This window comes from Artemia franciscana, chromosome 20 (assembly GCF_032884065.1).
Source record: "Artemia franciscana chromosome 20, ASM3288406v1, whole genome shotgun sequence".
In the NCBI taxonomy this organism is placed as follows: Eukaryota; Metazoa; Arthropoda; class Branchiopoda; order Anostraca; family Artemiidae; genus Artemia; species Artemia franciscana.
The window spans coordinates 29,542,504-29,564,200 of record NC_088882.1 but is presented as its reverse complement, the minus strand read 5'-3'; the positions used below and the strand labels follow the sequence as shown (position 1 = coordinate 29,564,200).

The following is a 21,697-nucleotide window of genomic DNA, read 5'->3' as shown; positions in this document are numbered from 1 at the left end:
GTCAATGTTTGTAACTTGTTGCCCCTCCCACGGGGACTGTGGGGGAGTAAGTCGTGCCCAAAGACATAGTTATAAGGTTTTTCGACTACGTTGAATAAAATGGCTATCTCAGAATTTTGATCCGTTGACTTTGGGCAAATAATTAGCGTGGGAGGGGGCCTAGGTGCCCTCCAATTTCTTTGGTCACTTAAAAAGGCCACTACAACTTTTTATTTCCGTTAGAATGAGCCCTCTTGCAACATTCTAGGACAACTGGGTCGATAGGATCACCCTTGGGAAAAAAAAAAAAAAAAATAAACACGCATCCGTGATCTGCCTTCTGGCAAAAATACAAAATTCCACATTTTGGTAGATAGGAGCTTGAAACTTTTACAGTAGGGTTCTCTGATACGCTGAATCTGATGGTGTGATTTTCGTTAAGATTTTATGACTTTTAGGGGGTGTTTAACCCTATTTTCTAAAATATCTTAAATTTTCTCAGGCTCGTAACTTTTGATGGGTAAGACTAAACTTGATGAAACTTATATATTTAAAATCAGCATTAAAATGGAGTTCTCTTGATGTAGCTATTGATATCAAAATTCCATTTTTTTAGAGTTTGGTTACTATTGAGCCGGGTCACTCCTTACTACAATTCTTTACCACGAACTGTTTGATAGTGACCCTACTCAAGAATTATGATGCGTAAAACTCGAGAACAAACCTAGAATCGGTTTTTAATCTTTCTGTATTAAGAAATAATTAGCTTGCGCTCAGTGAAAAACAAGGGTTCGGTGACAAAATGCATTAGACTTATAAAATGGAGCTATTTATTTGTATATTAGGCGGGGTGAAGTTTTTGGAAAGCATGAAGTTAGAAAACAATTCTTATATCATAATATGCAGAATAATTTTAGCTTGCATATTTTGTTTGCAGATCCGCTATACTTTACCTCCAACCTCCCCCATAATGTGAAAAATATATAGCGCAAATTTATTTCAAAAGTATTATATTTTCATCATATTTTGGTACTTTTCATTAGGATTGACCTAACTTCACTTTTTGAGTGGGGCAAAGTATGTACTTATTATATTTTTGGATCCTCGATAGAGGAACCCTTTTCCCTATACACCAATGCCACATAAGTAGTTAAATAAATAGCTCCCATAGACGAACGCTGTAAGTTTCATCAAACTTTTTACATCGAAAGGTTTAACATGAGATGACAAAGGTGCTCAATAGCATTTGAACAAGATTCGAATTATTTTTGCTTGTAAAGCCATATTTGCCAATTTTAGACCAGCCACTTTCTTGTTCGAGGATGTTTTATTATGAGAAATAATTTGTATAATAAATTGTAACTAATTATTTATTGCAAATTGAAATTTGTAATTAATGATTTTGTTAATAAGGAAAATTTCTATTTGAATGCTTTGATTTCTAAATATCTTTTAAAAGCAACCAAGGATCACTCTGATTGTGAAGAATCTTCCATTAATAGGCATATTGGTTAAATAAACAATTTTTGAAAGGTAAACCAAGAGGTTAACCTGATATATAAAACTCCTGAACAGTTCGTGGTAACGAACCGTAGTAAGGGGCGACACGGCTCAATAGTAACCAAAACTCTTTAAAACGAAATTTTGATAACAATAGTTACATCAGAAAAATTGCATTTTAATCCTGATTTTAAATATATAAATTTCATCAAGTTTAGACATACCCATCAAAAGCTACGAGCCTGAGAATATCTGCCATATTTTAGAAAATAGGGTGAAAAAAACCCCCAGAATTCATAGAATCTTAATGTAAAATCACACCATCAGATTCAGCGTATCAGAGAACCCTATTGTACAAGTTCTGAGATCCTATCTATAAAAATGTGGAATTTTGTATTTTTTGCCAGAAGACAAATCACGGATGCGTGTTTATTTGTTTTTTTTTCTTTTTCCCAGGGGTGATCGTATCGACCCAGAGGTCCTAAAATTTGCAAGAGGACTCATTCGAACGGAAATGAAAAGTTCTAGTGTCCTTTTTAAGTGACCAAAAAAATCGAAGGGCACCTAGGCCCACTCCCACCCTCATTTTTTTCCCAAACTAGTCGGATCAAAATTCTGAGATAGCCATTTTATTCAGCATAGTCGAAAAACCTTATAACTATGTCTTTGGGGACTGCTTACTCCCCCACAGTCCCCGTGGGAGGGGCTGCAAGTTGCAAATTTTGACCAGTGTTTGCATATATTAATGGTTATTGGGAAATGTAGAGACGTTTTCAGGGGGATTTTTTGGTTGGGAGGGGGGGGGGGGTTGAGAAGAGGGGTCTATGTGGGGGAATTTTCCATGGAGGAAGAAGATTTCCATAAAGGGGGTGCAGCATTTTCTAGCATCATTTAAAAAAACAATGAGAAAATAAATATGAAAAAGTTTTTTTTCAACTGGAAGTATGGAGTAGCATTAAAACATAAAATAAACAGAAAATATTACGCATATAAGGGGTTCACTTCCTCCAAATACCTCACTCTTTACGCTAAAGGATTTTTAGTAATTTCAACTATTTATTCTATGGCCTTTGTGATTCAGGGGACAAAATTTAAGCTTTAATGCAAAGAGTTATTGACGAGGTATTGACGAGTGGGCGAACCTTCTCATATGCGTAATAAAAACATACGAACATAGAAGTTTGTTACGTAAGCTAATTCGTAAGTTACGTATATCTTTTACTAATGAAAACGTTCGTAAAAACTAATAGTTTTTATACCAGTTCGATACCAGTCGTTGTTATCCAATATCACTTCTTTACGTCCTCCAGAAGATTTCCTATTTCCCTCAAATTTTTCCTTACAACATCCTCCCACTCTATTTCAGGATGATCTGCTTTTCATTTTGCCCAAGACTGTTGGCCAACAAGGATAATCTATGACAATCTGTCATCCTTTATCCACAGAACGTGTTGTAGTCATCTCATCCTTTCTATCATTATAGCTCAAGATAACAGGATTGAACCACGTTTCTTGAACAACTTACTGTTTGGGATACTGTCAGTCAGTAGGGTACCCAAAACAGTCAGTAAGCAATATCTCTGCCACAGTTTGTCAACGCTCATCACAGCCAAGTATCCTTGGGTTGTGATAGTGAAGTACTTTTGGCATGTTTCCCTGTGTTCAATATAGCTGCAAAAAGCTAGCTAAAGGTAATAATGAGAATGATTACCTTTGAGAATGATGGTAAAATTTGGGAATGAAAAAAAATTCATTACACTATAAATCGATGCATCCTCATTTTTCTTTCAATTTCTTTCCTCATTTAGGTCCATTTGGTACGGTCTACTTACCCTGAAAGTTTCATGGCGATCGGGGAAAAACAATGTTTCGCATATTTTAGGGTATTAAGCATTGATACAACCCATTCTTACCATTATTTACCGTCAGTAATTTTACTATCATTAATTACCATCATTCCCAAAGGTACATAATGGTAATTTTCAGAAAGGTAGGAAAAAGCTAGCAAAAAGCTAGCTAATTTCAAATATTCGCCTAAGCTCCTGAAAGAAGGTTTGTTGCTCTTGCTCCTGCAAGATGACTCTCTTTCAAACAAACTGCAAGAGGCCTGTTAGAGCGTTGGGATATGTTGACATTTTACTGGAAGGGCTTAGTAGTCAAAAATCCGTCGCATGGTAACAACCAGGTTTTATCGACGCTGAGGAATCCCTATCAGCGGATACTGAGTGAGTTTGTAGAATATGCTCTTTGAATATTCGACGAGCTTAATACGCTTTTCCTGAGTGAGGAGCCCATTTTTCTCTAGTTGGAAAAAGAAATAGAATCTGTAGCAAAGACATTCTACATGAATTTTCCTAATGTTTCCTAGCTTCGGAGGGAATATGAGATTCGATGTCTCATCCCCAAGTTGCCAAAACAGTGAAAAAGTCAATAATAGCCTATGGTCAGAGAATTCTACATAGAAGCAGTAAAACAAATTCAGAAAAGATTCCCGTTTGAAGGAGGTGAAATATACAAGTTTGTTGAGCTTGTGAATCCGTCTTTCACTCTGTCAGGAGAAGCTGAAACCCTCCAACCTTTTTTCACATCCTTTGGACTTCCTTCCTGAAACAAAGCAAGCTTTGAAAGGAAGTGGCGAGAATTGGCTTTAGTTAGCCCTCAGATGACGTGGACAGTGAAAGTGTTGATCCAGTTTTGTTTTGAAAATATGTGTCAAGTGTAAAAAGCCTACTGGAGGTAAGAAGTTTGAAAATTTTTGAAAGTAGTAAAATTTCTTTTTTGTTTGCCATTTTCAAATATCATGGTAAAAAGACTCTTTAGTCTCTTAAAATCGATCAAGACTGAAACATACAATCAACAAGCCAGCATCACTCTCTGCACCATTCGTTGGACCGAGTGCAGACTAAAATGAAAAAACGGTCACAGCCACAAGGTGGTTGATGATTCGCTTAAAAATTGTTTGAAGCGGGTTAAATCTAACGTGACATCTTCGGGATACTAAAGCAGATGAATATTTCCCTTTATTTCTGAATATGGCTAGGGAAAATTGACAATTGGCTAGCCAGTATCAATCTTTGCACCATTCTTTGGACCAAGTGTAGACTAAAATGAAAAAACGGTCACAGCCACATGGTCTTTGATGATTCGCTTAAAATGCGTTTGAAGTGAGTTAAATCTAACGTGACATCTTCGGGATACTAAAGCAGATGAATATTTCCCTTTATTTCTGAATATGGCTAGGGCAAATTGACAATTGGCTAGCCAGTATCAATCTTTACACCACTTTTCGGACAAAGTGCAGACTAAAATAAAAAAAACGGCCACAACCACGTGGTCTTTGATGATTCGCTTAAAAAGAGTTTGAAGTGGGTTAAATCTAACGTGACAGCTTGGGGATGCTAAAGCAGATGAATATTTCCGCTTTAGATTTAAAATGTGAAGCAGTGCTGTCAAGTGAAGTCAGCCTTTACCGCCGGAAGCATTTGGAATGTATTTTGGTACGATCGCATTTGGCTTACCTAGCTAGTATTTTATCTGATATTATACCTTCCTGTTTTTACAATTAAAGTCATTAATCAGAGAAAAGCCCTATGCAGTGTTGCCAATGCCTCGGAAGAAAAAGTACTGCAGAACGCCCTAAACTTGTACCGCTAAAGGGCAGCTAGAGCCCCCCTGACTACTCCTCTTTTCACAAAACTAGTTTGTTTGAAATTGTGAGTGTTTTTGTTCAAAATAGTCCAAAAGACCTATAACAATGCCTCTTGGGTTGACACGGCCCTCCAGTGCCATGATAATAGGGTTTTTAATTTTACCCTGTGGCATATAAAGTTTTATGGAATGGGTGGTTGCATAAACTTCAGATGGGGGTCATTTGATTTGAAATTGGAAGATATATTGCCCATTTTTAGAGTAGAAACTGATTTGACACCAACCAGTCATCTTTTTCCACGCCAATAGTCTCCACAAACACCTCCAACCAATGTATACTTCGGAGGGGGCCAATTGGATTTTTAATCAAGAGTTCTATTTCCCTTTTTAGGATAAAAAGCAATCGGAGTGCAGCTACCATCCCTCAAACATCCCCACAATACATTTGACCCTTAAAAAGGAACTAGAACTTCTAATTTTCAAAAAACGAGCCTCCTCTAAATTTAAACACCCATCCCTTTTACGAAAACCTTAAATGCTTCCGGGCATAACTTACAACCCATGGTCCCAGTATTTGGGGGTTTGTTTCAACCCAAAAGCCTTGCTATATAATATTTGGATAACTTTGAATAAAATGGCTATCTCATTAAATGTATCAAATGTTCATTAAATGTATCTCGGGAAAATACGATTTTGTGTGTGTCTGTGTGTGTGTGTGTGGGGGGGGGGTGCCCTTCTATTACTTTTACTCCTAAAAAGGGCATTAGAACTTCTTATTACCAATTCAACGAGCCCCCTTCAAAGTTTATACGACCAAACTTTCTATAAAGCTTAAATCTCTTCACGGCATAGCTTATAACCTTCACCCTGTGAGCTGTGAGGGGAGGTCATTCTCAAAGACATAATTTCCAGACCTCTCAACTTATAACCTTTGCCTTGCTTATAAACTTTGCCCTGAGGGCTCTTAGGTGTGGTCCTTCTCAAGGATATAATTTCCAGACCTTTCAACTGTGGTGAACAAAATAACCATCTCAAAATTTTGATCGCGTGGGGGGAGCTCTGGGCGTGGGGGGGGGGGAATCGCTCTTCAATCACTTTTGACTATCAAAAAGGGCACTAGCCCTCTCAATATATATACACCTTAAGCCGAAAAAAAACAAACAATAAAAATATTAAAATAAATAATATATTGTGCCAACATCGTTCTTTACTTGGATTAAATATATAAAAAACAAGTTTTTTTTTTTAACTGAAAGTATGGAGCGACATTAAAACATAAAACAAACAGAAATTATTCCGTATATGAAAGGGGTTGTCTCCTCCTTAACGCCCCGCTGTTTACGCTAAAGTCTTTTATTGTTTTAGAAAGTAGAGTTGTAACAAAAAAGTCATACCACAAACAGAAGAATATGTACCAAAGTGCCAAAATTGTAAAATACCAAGGACAATGAAATAAAACTTGATTTTTTGATTTAGTCAAGTGGAAAATTATGCGTTAAAAACAACTGGATAAACCAGAAATCTATTTTTTAAAGGAAAAACTTCCTGACATAAGGCAAATTTTGGCGGTTGCAGACGCCAATATACGGTCAAAAATTGTTGTCAGTAATAGCTAGTTAGCTTTGTTTATTTATTTTAACGGTTCGAAAGGGTAATACTGATGAATATAAGACACTGTCCTAAAAATTTTGCCAAAAGAAAATAGGGGTTTTCAGGCATTCTAAGATGAGTCAAGGGGACTAAGCCTATATTTTCATTTCAATGTTTTTGGTTCTTTAAGGACATTATGGGAACCAGTTTGGTAGAGCCATAAATCCTGATAGGCTGAAAAATTCTAAAAAAGATTCTACATCGCCTTACTTAATGGTTTCTCTGTATTAGCAAGATCTTGAATGGGCCTTAATTGAATTGGCTCCTGAATAGCTAATATGGTTCTTATATTCCAAGTGACTTTCAACAGCATTGTCAATCGATGTCGTGATTGGACATCGGGTTTAGTCGGAACCTGGAAAACCTAAAATTCGAAACAAACGGGTGTAACGAATTCTGCTCAACAAAAGATCTAGCATTAGGCGTAACTGATTGCCCTGTTTCCAGGCACTATTTAGTACTCTAAAAAAGCTGTAAATTTACTTTAAAAAAAAAGAAAAAAAAAGAGATGTGATTCTGTAGATCCTTAAATTTATAGGTTTACATTAGTTTAGACTCAATTTTGGAAGAAACTAAATTTCAGAAGGGGGTAGGGGAATGAGGTTTGGGGGAGGGGAAAAACAAGGACCTAGTCCTAGAACCTAGTCTTGTATTAAAGCAAATGATGGGGTATCAATGACCAGTCGCCTTCCTCCAGAACCGTCCTAAATTTTACACAAGTCTATTTTGCCTCCAGAGGGAGAAGACTTTGTGATGGGCCTGTACGAAATTGGAAGGGAAATGATTCTTGTATTTATTTGTTAAGCCCTTAGATGGCGTAAAAGCGATTCAAGTCCCAGCTACATTTAGTCCTCTTTTGTTTCGTTTTAAAAAGTAACTATTTCCTGGATTTATTATCCTTAGAGCATAGCCACGTAATTTATTTAGGCTAAAAAGTAAAAGGCAAAGCATTGCTCAAGAAATGTGAACAAAATTAACTCTTTCTACTAAGTCCTTCTAGCTCGACTTCATCTTATAGGACTTTTTTTTTCATTTCTTTTGCTTTTCTACAGTGGCGTAATTTCGTCAAAATCCAAACTTGAAGGGGATGGAGGAGCAAAAATGGAACCCTTTGTCCAAAATAAAGTGAAAATAGCAGTAAAAATTAAAAAGAAGCCATTTGGTACCACAGAGGCACTAATTAGTACTCTAAAAAAGCTGTAAATTTACTTTAAAAAAAAAAGAAAAAAAGAAGATGGAATTATAGAATTACTCAAGTAAATGATAAATGAAAAGGACAAATACTTATACAATAAAGTAAGCAATCATTTATTTGATAAAGTCTCACTGTTTCGTGTCTGTGTATCTTTCTTAGGTGATTGAAAATTCAGCTTTTGTTTCCATATTTGAAGCAAATTTAATAATCTCTTAATAAAACTTGCATTGTTACCATGTAGTATATATGGAAAACCAGTTGTTTTAATTCAGGGAAGGAAATTTTCTCTACAAGATGTTTTTCTTGCATTCCTCCTCTTAGACTCAAAAAAATCTCTTCGTGGTATTATCATTGAAAAGGGGCTTGTTTTTTTTCTTTGTATTTATGTTAAAGAAATTGAAAAAACAACGAGATTCCCCTGCCTGGAATCTGGAGAATACTGGAATTCACCCCCTCTCCCCTTCCCCTTGGGCTGTGTGTTTACAAATCTATTTTGAGCAAGGAATACAAAAAAAAAAAAAAAAAAAAAAAAAAAAAAAAAAAAAAAAAAAAAAAAAAAATATCGGAAACTTGTTTAAATGCATTGCGCTACATTTTAACGATTCGGACAAAAATATCGGGGATTAGCTCATTGGGTCCAGCCTTGTCCCCTAGTTTCCATGAATTGGCGCTTTTGATCAATACCAGTGGTGTCGACTGGTGGATTGACAATTTTTATTGCAAATCAGGGTGTTTTTGGGGTATTTTTGCAAAAGAAAGTAAAAAAAAATAAAACAAGAGAATTGTTCTCTCTGGATTTCGAAAAAAACTCTTCTCTGTGCCCCACCCCTTTAATTGCCGTGAATTAACGTTATTCATCAATGCTGGTTCCGATCATTGTCAGCTAAAGGGCCAAGAGAATATTATCTCTGATTTAAGATGTTATCTTTTCTGATTTTGGCTTTTTGAGTGACAATTTTGTCCAAGTCTTGATTGGAAAATTTACCGTTTACCATTAAAATTTAAAGATAAACTTTGATATTATGGGAAATGTTTCGTACTGTTTGCAAAAATCTAAAAACAAAGTGATAAGTTAATAGAATGTTATTTGAGAATTGGAACCGAAATAAATTTTGTGACAAACTTTGTTACTCGTATTCTTATAATTGTTTTGACAATCCTTGTTAAAATATCGCTTCTCGGCCTTTTGGCTAAGATTAAAGTGTAGTATCTGTTCCTATCAGCTTAATATCTGATACGGCCCCTACATGGGGTCCAGAATATTAAATTGATTTTTGGAAACTGGAGGGATGTTTGGGCTTGCTCCGCTCCCTTCACGCGTTGGCCTGGTATTATTGTACCTCCGGGATTGGCGCACCCCTTTCGCGGGGAAACCAAGGTCCATGAACCCTAACCAATGGTGGGTATAATACGTTATTAAATGTGAAGAGGGGCCCTGCTGTTAGTTACTTAGTTCTTGAATATATTGAAAATCATTTTTTTTCATATGAAAAAAAGAAGAAACACTGTATAAAATTTATAACAATTAATGGTGAAAAAGCCAATGGGAGGACGCCATAATTAATTTAAATTGCCCAAGCTGGATCCAAGTCCCCATACATCTTTATCGAAAATAGTTCGTAATTATAAACTGCTGAAATTTAAATTGAGCCAATATTCGATAAAATGGCTGAAGCGATTGTTTTTGGCCTCAGGCAGCTTGGTTCTACGGTGAGTTGTTGATAGTAGTAATGACTAAAGCCCCTCCTCCCCCCCTGTATGATTGTTAGAGAGAAAATAATTGGCAAAGTCAGTAGAACGGTCACTGGGTTCTCAGAAATTAGAGTTTCAACTTTTCAGTCAAATTGATAAGAGAGTGAGAAACCCCTGATTTTCTTTTCTCAAAAAGGTAAACTTGCATTTAAACAATCTAGAGGCTTGCATATGAAAATGAAATGGGGCATTCCTATTTTCAAAAACAATTCAGAGATTTGATTCACTGCTGAGAAAAAAGTTTTGTAAAGCTGCATCTGTTTAATAAATTAGAATTTCTGAGTGGCATTCAAAGCAACCGGATTTATGTCGAAAGAGATAAATAAAATGTTAGTTTTAAACAATTCATACTTACCTGGCTGGGGAGCTGCATTGATCACAAAGGAGGCGTCCCCAGGGTGAGGCCTTTCCATTGCACTTCGGATTGGCTGACCCCTGTGATCACCCCAAATGGGGGTAACTCAACAGCATAATTTTTGGTAGTGGGGGACTGCGTTCGCGCGGACCCCTGTTCACACATTGCATAGGTCTCTTCCTTTGAGCCCGTACTATGTTGTAATTTTGTGAACTGAAAGGAAAAGTATGCAAATTGATAATGTTTAAACCAAGTAATTTAGAACATCTCTTAAATAAACACATTTTGTTATTCTTAGTCTTGTATTGAAGCAAATGATGGGGTATCAATGACCAGTCGCCATAATTAAATTAAATTGCCTAAACTGATTGAATTCCTGATGCATTTTGTTTTTGAAAATACTCCGTAATTATCAAATACTGATTTTTAAATTGACCTTGGAATCGAATCCAATTGCTGAAATTTGAATTAAGTCACAAAGGCTAGTCTTAAAAAGTGAAATGCCCTTGGTCACCACACATTTCATCAAGTCTATTGTATTGGCAACATATCAGACTAAGAATTCCTTCACTACCGCTAAGCTTCTTGGAATATTTTAATAGGGGGGCCTTTGGCTACAGCAATTGATCAACCATTCAGCTACATTACAATTATTTTTGGGCCTGATTACTGAATATTTATGTTATTTTCTGTGGATGTAGTTTTAGTAGCATGTCATTAAAGTTGCCCATGAATTGCTGTTCATTGAATATGTTTTCGCATCATATGATTTTTTGGCCCGTATTTACTTGATTGAACATTGAATTTCTTATTGCTTTCGAACCTTGTTAAAAAAAAACCACAAGGATTTACTAGGATTTATTTTTATATACCCAAGTGAACCTTAGCAATTTTCATAGCTCTGGCCTCTCCTCATATCGAGTTAATCTTTCGCCTTTTACTAAAGATTACCGTGGGGAGGGGCACTTGATGAGTCTTAACAAATTTTTGAATGCCGAAAGGTAGACTAGTCTACACAATTGTTGTATGTTTTAATATTTCAAGATTACTTATCTAGATATTAATATTATTTAGATACTATCTTACTTATCAAAATATTAGGGTTGTCAGACAAGTATCCCTGGAAAATGCGAGATAATTGAAGTCGTTTATGAACAAAAATCCAATCTTTTCAAAAATATAAAACAAATTGTGAACTTATGGGCAAATAGTAAAAAGGGACAAATAATTGTGCACAACTTCCAGGGGCGTCTAAATAAGCTATGTTTATAGGGAAGTAGACGTGATTAGTGTTGTTAGTCGCCTAGTTGCCTACAGTCCTTCAGTTGACAAGTGGTTGGCTAGATGTTTGTTGTTATCTTTTGCAGATTACATCCAGGGAAGCTACTTTTCAGCGGGTAAGGGCTGCTCGAAGGCACTCTTGGTGCAATAGTGTGCCAAGTCCTAGGCGCTCTTGACTCCCAAATCTCTTAGAGCCCTCATTCCTCCCTCGTCTAGGAACTGTATTTCCATTCCAGTTTAGGGGATTCCTCTAAAATGAGGAGTTTTGAGATCTTACAGGGGCAAATCCTTTCATTTGGGGACTCCATTGGTTTCTAGACACAATACTCAGTCTGGGAGGAGAACACGATCCAAGAGACAATTCTCTGTGTGAAGGGAAAAGAGAATCAACAAGCGATTCTCCAAGTGAAGGGAGACCAAGAAACGGGTCTGTGAGGAGGGAGAAGCCTGGAGTCTAAATGCAAATATAACACAAAATCCCTGTGATTTACCACCTCAAAGTTTTATCTTCGTTGATACATTCGGGGAGTCTGAAGTATGGCATTCTAACAGCTAAACTAATGATTCTTCGGTCTAAAACGACTGAAATACATTCTACAACATATTTTGGCACAAGGAATATGTGTGGTCAGGACTGGCCCATTTTTCTTTTGCAGGCCTTCCTCCAGAACCGTCCTAAATTTTACACAAGTCTATTTTGCCTCCAGAGGGGGAAGACTTTGTGATGGGCCAATGGGCCTGTACGAAATTGGAAGGGAACTGATTCTTGTATTTATTTGTTAAGCCCTTAGATGGCGTAAAAGCGATTCAAGTCCCAGCTACATTTAGTCCTCTTTTGTTTCGTTTTAAAAAGTAACTATTTCCTGGATTTATTATCCTTAGAGCATAGCCACGTAATTTATTTAGGTTAAAAAGTAAAAGGCAAAGCATTGCTCAAGAAATGTGAACAAAATTAACTCTTTCTACTAAGTCCTTCTAGCTCGACTTCATCTTATAGGACTTTTTTTTTCATTTCTTTTGCTTTTCTACAGTGGCGTAATTTCGTCAAAATCCAAACTTGATGGGGATGGAGGAGCAAAGATGGAACCCTTTGTCCAAAATAAAGTGAAAATAGCAGTAAAAACTAAAAAGAAGCCATTTGGTACCACAGAGGCACTATTTAGTACTCTAAAAAAGCTGTAAATTTACTCTAAAAAAAAAGAAAAAAAAGAAATGTGTTTCTGTAGATCCTTAAATTTATAGGTTTATATTAGTTTAGACTCAATTTTGGAAGAAACTGAATTTCAGAAGGGGGTAGGGGAATGAGGTTTGGGGGAGGGGAAAAACAAGGTTTGGGAGGGGCAGTTGCACCTTACAGCTCCATAACAAATTACGACCCTACTTTTCTATGGTTTCAAACCTTAGAGTTGTTTAATAAGCTTTGATCAAATTCTCCTATAAAACTGGAGTTCTACTTGAAGGCCATCTATTCTTCAAGACAGTCTTCTGGGCTTCATGGTTAGTAAGAAGATGGAATTATAGAATTACTCAAGTAAATGATAAATGAAAAGAACAAATACTTATACAATAAAGTAAGCAATCATTTATTTGATAAAGTCTCACTGTTTCGTGTCTCTGTATCTTTCTTAGGTGATTGAAAATTCAGCTTTTGTTTCCATATTTGAAGCAAATTTAATAATCTCTTAATAAAACTTGCATTGTTACCATGTAGTATATATGGAAAACCAGTTGTTTTAATTCAGGGAAGGAAATTTTCTCTACAAGATGTTTTTCCTGCATTCCTCCTCTTAGACTCAAAAAAATCTCTTCGTGGTATTATCATTGAAAAGGGGCTTGTTTTTTTTTCTTTGTATTTTTGTTAAAGAAATTGAAAAAACAACGAGATTCCCCTGCCTGGAATCTGGAGAATACTGGATTTCACCCCCTCTCCCCTTCCCCTTGGGCTGTGTGTTTACAAATCTATTTTGAGCAAGGAATACAAAAAAAAAAAAAAAAAAAAAAAAAAAAAAAAAAAAAAAAAAAAAAACCATCGGAAACTTGTTTAAATACATTGCGCTACGTTTTAACGAGTCGGACAAAAATATCGGGGATTAGCTCATTGGGTCCAGCCTTGTCCCCTAGTTTCCATGAATTGGCGCTTTTGATCAATACCAGTGGTGTCGACTGGTGGATTGACAATTTTTATTGCAAATCAGGGTGTTTTTTGGGGTATTTTTGCAAAAGAAAGTAAAAAAAAAACAAAACAAGAGAATTGTTCTCTCTGGATTTCGAAAAAAACTCTTCTCTGTCCCCCACCCCTTTAATTGCCGTGAATTAACGTTATTCATCAATGCTGGTTCCGATCATTGTCAGCTAAAGGGCCAAGAGAATATTATCTCTGATTTAAGATGTTATCTTTTCTGATTTTGGCTTTTTGAGTGACAATTTTGTCCAAGTCTTGATTGGAAAATTTACCGTTTACCATTAAAATTTAAAGATAAACTTTAAAATTATGGGAAATGTTTCGTACTGTTTACAAAAATCTAAAAACAAAGTGATAAGTTAATTGAATGTTATTTGAGAATTGGAACCGAAATAAATTTTGTGACAAACTTTGTTACTCGTATTCTTATAATTGTTTTGACAATCCTTGTTAAAATATCGCTTCTCGGTCTTTTGGTTAAGATCAAAGTGTAGTATCTGTTCTTATCAGCTTAATATCTGATACGGCCCCTACATGGGGCCCAGAATATTAAACTGATTTTTGGAAACCGGAGGGATGTCGGGGCTTGCTCCGCTCCCTTCACGCGTTGGCCTGGTATTGTAGTACCTTCGGGATTGGCGCACCCCTTTCGAGGGGAAACCAAAGTCCATGAACCCTAACCAATGGTGGGTACAATACGTTATTCAATGTGAAGAGGGGCCCTGCCGTTAGTTACTTAGTCCTTGAATACATTGAAAATCATTTTTTTTTCATATGAAAAAAAGAAGAAACACTGTATAAAATTTATAACAATTAATGATGAAAAAGCCAATGGGCGGACGCCATAATTAATTTAAAGTGCCCAAGCTGGATCCAAGTCCCCATGCATCTTTATCGAAAATAGTTCGTAATTATAAACTGCTGAAATTTAAATTGAGCCAATATTCGATAAAATGGCTGAAGCGATTGTTTTTGGCCTCAGGCGGCTTGGTTCTACGGTGAGTTGTTGATAGTAGTAATGACTAAAGCCCCTCCGCCCCCCCCCCCTGTATGATTGTTAGAGAGAAAATAATTGGCAAAGTCAGTAGAACGGTCACTGGGTTCTCAGAAATTAGAGTTTCAACTTTTCAGTCAAATTGATAAGAGAGTGAGAAACCCCTGATTTTCTTTTCTCAAAAAGGTAAACTTGCATTTAAACAATCTAGAGGCTTGCATATGAAAATGAAATGGGGCATTCCTATTTTCAAAAACAATTCAGAGACTTGATTCACTGCTGAGAAAAAAGTTTTGTAAAGCTGCATCTGTTTAATAAATTAGAGTTTCTGAGTGGCATTCAAAGCAACCGGATTGATGTCGAAAGACATAAGTAAAATGTTAGTTTTGAACAATTCATACTTACCTGGCTGGGGAGCTGACTTGATCATGAAAGAGGTGTTCCCATGGTGAGGCCTTTCCATTGCACCTCGGATTGGCTGACCACTGTGATTACCCCAAATGGGGGTAACTCAACAGCGTAATCTTTGGCAGTGGGGGACTGCGTTCACGCGGATCCCTGTTCATACATTGAATAGGTTTCTTCCTTTGAGCTCGTACTATGTTGTAATTTTGTGAACTGAAAGGAAAAGTATGCAAATTGATAATGTTTAAACCAAGTAATTTAGAACATCTCTTAAATAAACACATTTTGTTATTCTTAGTCTTGTATTAAAGCAAATGATGGGGTATCAATGACCAGTCGCCTTCCTCCAGAACCGTCCTAAATTTTACACAAGTCTATTTTGCCTCCAGAGGGAGAAGACTTTGTGATGGGCCTGTACGAAATCGGAAGGGAAATGATTCTTGTATTTATTTGTTAAGCCCTTAGATGGTGTAAAAGCGATTCAAGTCCCAGCTACATTTAGTCCTCTTTTGTTTCGTTTTAAAAAGTAACTATTTCCTGGATTTATTATCCTTAGAGCATAGCCACGTAATTTATTTAGGCTAAAAAGTAAAAGGCAAAGCATTGCTCAAGAAATGTGAACAAAATTAACTCTTTCTACTAAGTCCTTCTAGCTCGACTTCATCTTATAGGGCTTTTTTTTTCATTTCTTTTGCTTTTCTACAGTGGCGTAATTTCGTCAAAATCCAAACTTGAAGGGGATGGAGGAGCAAAGATGGAACCCTTTGTCCAAAATAAAGTGAAAATAGCAGTAAAAACTAAAAAGAAGCCATTTGGTACCTTAGAGGCACTATTTAGTACTCTAAAAAAGCTGTAAATTTACTTTAAAAAAAAGAAAAAAAAAGGAGATGTGTTTCTGTAGATCCTTAAATTTATAGGTTTATATTAGTTTAGACTCAATTTTGGAAGAAACTAAATTTCAGAAGGGGGTAGGGGAATGAGGTTTGGGGGAGGGGAAAAACAAGGTTTGGGAGGGGCAGTTGCAGCTTACAGCTCCATAACAAATGACGACCCTACTTTTCTATGGTTTCAAACCTTAGAGTTGTTTAATAAGCTTTGATCAAATTCTCCTATAAAACTGGAGTTCTACTTGAAGGCTATCTATTCTTCAAGACAGTCTTCTGGGCTTCATGGTTAGTAAGAAGATGGAATTATAGAATGACTCAAGTAAATGATAAATGAAAAGGACAAATACTTATACAATAAAGTAAGCAATCATTTATTTGATAAAGTCTCACTGTTTCGTGTCTGTGTATCTTTCTTAGGTGATTGAAAATTCAGCTTTTGTTTCCATATTTGAAGCAAATTTAATAATCTCTTAATAAAACTTGCATTGTTACCATGTAGTATATATGGAAAACCAGTTGTTTTAATTCAGGAAAGGAAATTTTCTCTACAAGATGTTTTTCCTGCATTCCTCCTCTTAGACTCAAAAAAATCTCTTCGTGGTATTATCATTGAAAAGGGGCTTGTTTTTTTTCTTTGTATTTATGTTAAAGAAATTGAAAAAACAACGAGATTCCACTGCCTGGAATCTGGAGAATACTGGATTTCACCCCCTCTCCCCTTCCCCTTGGGCTGTGTGTTTACAAATCTATTTTGAGTAAGGAATACAAAAAAAAAAAAAAAAAAAAAACATTAGAAACTTGTTTAAATGCATTGCGCTACGTTTTAACGAGTCGGACAAAAATATCGGGGATTAGCTTATTGGGTCCAGCCTTGTCCCCTAGTTTCCATGAATTGGTGCTTTTGATCAATACCAGTGGTGTCGACTGGTGGATTGACAATTTTTATTGCAAATCAGGGTGTTTTTTGGGGTATTTTTGCAAAAGAAAGTAAAAAAACAAAAAAAAACAAGAGAATTGTTCTCTCTGGATTTCGAAAAAAACTCTTCTCTGTCCCCCACCCCTTTAATTGCCGTGAATTAACGTTATTCATCAATGCTGGTTCCGATCATTGTCAGCTAAAGGGCCAAGAGAATATTATCTCTGATTTAAGATGTTATCTTTTCTGATTTTGGCTTTTTGAGTGACAATTTTGTCCAAGTCTTGATTGGAAAATTTACCGTTTACCATCAAAATTTAAAGATAAACTTTGACATTATGGGAAATGTTTCGTACTGTTTACAAAAATCTAAAAACAAAGTGATAAGTTAATTTAATGTTATTTGAGAATTGGAACCGAAATAAATTTTGTGACAAACTTTGTTACTCATATTCTTTTAATCGTTTTGACAATCCTTGTTAAAATATCGCTTCTCGGCATTTTGGCTAAGATCAAATTGTAGTATCTGTTCTTATCAGTTTAATATGTGATACTGTCCCTACATGGGGCCCATAATATTAAACTGATTTTTGGAAACCGGAGGGATTTCGGGGTTTGCTCCGCTCCCTTCACGCGTTGGCCTGGTATTTCAGTACCTTCGGAATCGGTGCACCCCTTTCGAGGGGAAACCAATGTCCATGAACTCTAACCAATGGTGGGTACAATACGTTATTCAATGTGAAGAGGGGCCCTGCCGTTAGTTACTTAGTCCTTGAATACATTGAAAATCATTTTTTTTTTCATATGAAAAAAAGAAGAAACACTGTATAAAATTTATAACAATTAATGGTGAAAAAGCCAATGGGCGGACGCCATAATTAATTTAAAGTGCCCAAGCTGGATCCAAGTCCCCATGCATCTTTATCGAAAATAGTTCGTAATTATAAACTGCTGAAATTTAAATTGAGCCAATATTCGATAAAATGGCTGAAGCGATTGTTTTTGGCCTCAGGCGGCTTGGTTCTACGGTGAGTTGTTGATAGTAGTAATGACTAAAGCCCCTCCGCCCCCCCCCCTGTATGATTGTTAGAGAGAAAATAATTGGCAAAGTCAGTAGAACGGTCACTGGGTTCTCAGAAATTAGAGTTTCAACTTTTCAGTCAAATTGATAAGAGAGTGAGAAACCCCTGATTTTCTTATCTCAAAAAGGTAAACTTGCATTTAAACAATCTAGAGGCTTGCATATGAAAATGAAATGGGGCATTCCTATTTTCAAAAACAATTCAGAGACTTGATTCACTGCTGAGAAAAAAGTTTTGTAAAGCTGCATTTGTTTAATAAATTAGAGTTTCTGAGTGGCATTCAAAGCAACCGGATTTATGTCGAAAGACATTAGTAAAATGTTGGTTTTGAACAATTCATACTTACCTGGCTGAAGAGCTGCCTTAATCATAAAGGAGGCGCTCCCAGGGTGAGGCCTTTCCATTGCACTTCCGATTGGCTGACCACTATGATTACCCCAAATGGGGGTAACTCAACAGCGTAATCTTTGGCAGTGGGGGACTGCGTTCGCGCGGACCCCTGTTCACACATTGAATAGGTTTCTTCCTTTGAGCTCGTACTATGTTGTAATTTTGTGAACTGAAAGGAAAAGTATACAAATTGATAATGTTTAAACCAAGTAATTTAGGACATCTCTTAAATAAATACATTTTGTTTTTCTTAGTCTTGTATTAAAGCAAATGATGGGGTATCAATGACCAGTCGCCATAATTAAATTAAATTGCCTAAACTGATTGAATTCCTGATGCATTTTGTTTTTGAAAATACTCCGTAATTATCAAATACTGATTTTTAAATTGACCTAGGAATCGAATCCAATTGCTGAAATTTGAATTAAGTCACAAAGGCTAGTCTTAAAAAGTGAAATGCCCTTGGTCACCACACATTTCATCAAGTCTATTGTATTGGCAACATATCAGACTAAGAATTCCTTCACTACCGCTAAGCTTCTTGGAATATTTTAATAGGGGGGCCTTTGGCTACAGCAATTGATCGACCATTCAGCTACATTACAATTATTTTTGGGCCTGATTACTGAATATTTATGTTATTTTCTGTGGATGTAGTTTTAGTAGCATGTCATTAAAGTTGCCCATGAATTGCTGTTCATTGAATATGTTTTCGCATCATATGATTTTTTGGCCCGTATTTACTTGATTGAACATTGAATTTCTTATTGCTTTCGTACCTTGTTAAAAAAAACCACGAGGATTTACTAGGATTTATTTTTATATACCCAAGTGAACCTTAGCAATTTTCATAGCTCTGGCCTCTCCTCATATCGAGTTAATCTTTCGCCTTTTACTAAAGATTACCGTGGGGAGGGGCACTTGATGAGTCTTAACAAATTTTTGAATGCCGAAAGGCAGACTAGTCTACACAATTGTTGTATGTTTTAATATTTCAAGATTACTTATCTAGATATTAATATTATTTAGATACTATCTTACTTATCAAGATATTAGGGTTGTCAGACAAGTAACCCTGGAAAATGCGAGATAATTGAAGTCGCTTATGAACAAAAATCCAATCTTTTCAAAAATATAAAACAAATTGTGAACTTATGGGCAAATAGTAAAAAGGGACAAATAATTGTGAAATATGGCACAACTTCCAGGGGTGTCTAAATAAGCTATGTTTATAGGGAAGTAGACGTGATTAGTGTTGTTAGTCGCCTAGTTGCCTACAGTCCTTCAGTTGACAACAGTGTTTCCACTTTGAGGGATTTATCCCTTTCTGAGGGATTTCTAGGCCTTCCGCGGGATTACTTTCTCTAAAAAGGGATACGGGATTTTCCAGGGATAATTGAGATATTAAGGGATTTTCCCTATTAAAATAGAGATATTCAGGATTTTCAGTTTTGATGGTGTATTCAAGGATTTTTGTTGGTGTTTGGTGCAGCTTCCAGAATTTTTTATCTTTCCCTGTAAGGATTTTGTATTTCGTCAGTATGAGCGATATAGTGAGCTACGCGCCAACTTTTTCAAAATTGCTTGGCTTTTAATAAAAACAAAATATAAACATGATATTTACTTTGACTGCAATGTGTAAGAGCATGCACATTTGATGGTCATGTTCGATCGTTTGTCTATTTTCATCCTGTGCTTTCACCTTTCGGGCGAATGTGGCAAAAATTTTTGTATTGTTGGTTTAACAAACAAAAATAATGTTCTGTTCTTTGACTCTTGAACGAGAGGTTGAATCCTGCATTCGTTAGTATCCATGCTCAAAATAGGAGAATGCAAATTTTGGGATTTAGTTTTGAAGTTTTTTTTGTTAAAAAAATTATAGTGTTTGCATCTTCCAGTGCTTTTCAGTTCGTTCGGAGAGACTTTTATTGAAAACAATCGGGTACTCAGACAGAAGCACACAGATGGACTTCGTGGACCAGGAAACCAGTAGCTAACTGTCGTGATTAGCATGAGAGGGATTTTTCAAAGGATTATTGTTTAACCAAAAAGGGATTTTTCGTCTCTGATTCGGGATTTTTCAAAAAGGAAAGTGGAAACACTGATGGAAAGGCCTCACCCTGGGAGCGCCTCGTTCATGATCAAGGCAGCTCCCTAGCCAGGTAAGTATGAATTGTTCAAAATCAAACATTTTACTAATGTCTTTCGACATAAGTCCGGTTGCTTTGAATGCCACTCAGAAACTTTAATGTATTAAACAGATGTAGCTTTACAATACTTTTTTCACATCAGAGAATAAAGTCTCTGAATTGTTTTTGAAACTAGGAATGCCCCATGTCATTTTCATATGCAAGCGTCTTGATCCTTTAAATCCAAGTTACCTTTTTGAGAAAAGAAAATCAGGGGTTTCTCACTCTCTTATCAATTTGACTGAAAAGTCAAAACTTTAATTTCTGAGAACCCAGTGACCATCCTACTGCAATGCCAATTATTTTCTCTCTAACAATCATATGGGGGCTTTAGTCATTACTACTATCAACAACTCACCGCAGAACCAAACCGTCTGAGGCCAAAAACAATCGCTTCAGCAATTTTAATCGAATGTTCAATTTAAATTTCAGCAGTTTATAATTACGAACTATTTTCGATAAAGATGCATGGGCGCTTGGATCCAGCTTGGGCACTTCAAATTAATTATGGCGACTACTCATTGGGTTTTTCACCGTTAATTTTTGTAAATTTTATACAGTATTTCTTTTTTTTTTTCATATGGACAAAAATGATTTCCATTATGTCCAAGGGCTAATTAACTACATGCGGTATCTCTCTTAAATTTGACAAACGTATTATACTTATAATTAATTAGGGTTCATGGACTTTGGTATCCCCTCGAAAGGGTATGCGCCGATCCCGGAGGTACCGCAATACCGAGCCAACGCGTGAAGGAAGCGGAGCAAGGCCCAACATCCCTCCAGTTTCCAAAAATCAGTCTAATATTCTGGGCCCCATGTAGGGGCCGTGTCAGATATTAAGCTGATAAGAACAGATACTACACTTTGATCTTAGCCAAAAGGCCGAGAGGCGATAATTCGACGTGGACTGTCAAAGCTATTATAAGAATACGAGTAACAAAGTTTGTCGCTAAATTAGTTTCGGTTGCAATGCTCAAATAACATTCAATTAAATTTTCACTTTGTCTTTAGATTTTTGTAAACAGTACGAAACATTACCCATAACATCAAAGTTTATCTCAAAATTTTAATGGTAAACGGAAAATTTTCCAATCAAGACTTGGACAAAATTGTCACTCAAAAAGCCAAAATCAGAAAGGATAACACCTTAAATCAAAGATATATTCTCTTGGCCCTTTAGCTGACAATGATCGAAACCAGCATTGATGAATGACGTTAATTCTCGGCAATTAAGGGGCAGGGGGAGAGAGAAAAGTATTTTTCGAAATCCAGAGAGAACAATTTTCTTG

General features: G+C 36.2%; 9 non-coding genes across 9 annotated transcripts; 8 read left to right on the top strand and 1 right to left on the bottom strand.

Annotated features, from left to right (window-relative positions):
* The first annotated feature begins 9,142 nt into the window (after window positions 1-9,142).
* LOC136040419 (U2 spliceosomal RNA) lies at window positions 9,143-9,334 on the top strand. Its single transcript, XR_010620710.1, has one exon. It is a non-coding gene; the product is annotated as a U2 spliceosomal RNA (small nuclear RNA).
* A 737-nt stretch (window positions 9,335-10,071) lies between these two features.
* Window positions 10,072-10,235, top strand: LOC136040476 (U1 spliceosomal RNA). Its single transcript, XR_010620760.1, has one exon. It is a non-coding gene; the product is annotated as a U1 spliceosomal RNA (small nuclear RNA).
* A 741-nt stretch (window positions 10,236-10,976) lies between these two features.
* Window positions 10,977-11,092, top strand: LOC136040443 (U5 spliceosomal RNA). The gene has a single exon (XR_010620731.1). It is a non-coding gene; the product is annotated as a U5 spliceosomal RNA (small nuclear RNA).
* Window positions 11,093-13,999: 2,907 nt separating this feature from the next.
* LOC136040516 (U2 spliceosomal RNA) lies at window positions 14,000-14,191 on the top strand. Its single transcript, XR_010620793.1, has one exon. It is a non-coding gene; the product is annotated as a U2 spliceosomal RNA (small nuclear RNA).
* A 742-nt stretch (window positions 14,192-14,933) lies between these two features.
* LOC136040490 (U1 spliceosomal RNA) lies at window positions 14,934-15,097 on the top strand. The gene has a single exon (XR_010620772.1). It is a non-coding gene; the product is annotated as a U1 spliceosomal RNA (small nuclear RNA).
* A 2,133-nt stretch (window positions 15,098-17,230) lies between these two features.
* Window positions 17,231-17,422, top strand: LOC136040430 (U2 spliceosomal RNA). The gene has a single exon (XR_010620720.1). It is a non-coding gene; the product is annotated as a U2 spliceosomal RNA (small nuclear RNA).
* A 742-nt stretch (window positions 17,423-18,164) lies between these two features.
* LOC136040489 (U1 spliceosomal RNA) lies at window positions 18,165-18,328 on the top strand. Its single transcript, XR_010620771.1, has one exon. It is a non-coding gene; the product is annotated as a U1 spliceosomal RNA (small nuclear RNA).
* A 740-nt stretch (window positions 18,329-19,068) lies between these two features.
* LOC136040447 (U5 spliceosomal RNA) lies at window positions 19,069-19,184 on the top strand. The gene has a single exon (XR_010620734.1). It is a non-coding gene; the product is annotated as a U5 spliceosomal RNA (small nuclear RNA).
* Window positions 19,185-21,110: 1,926 nt separating this feature from the next.
* On the bottom strand, window positions 21,111-21,302 carry LOC136040421 (U2 spliceosomal RNA). The gene has a single exon (XR_010620712.1). It is a non-coding gene; the product is annotated as a U2 spliceosomal RNA (small nuclear RNA).
* Window positions 21,303-21,697: the final 395 nt, after the last annotated feature.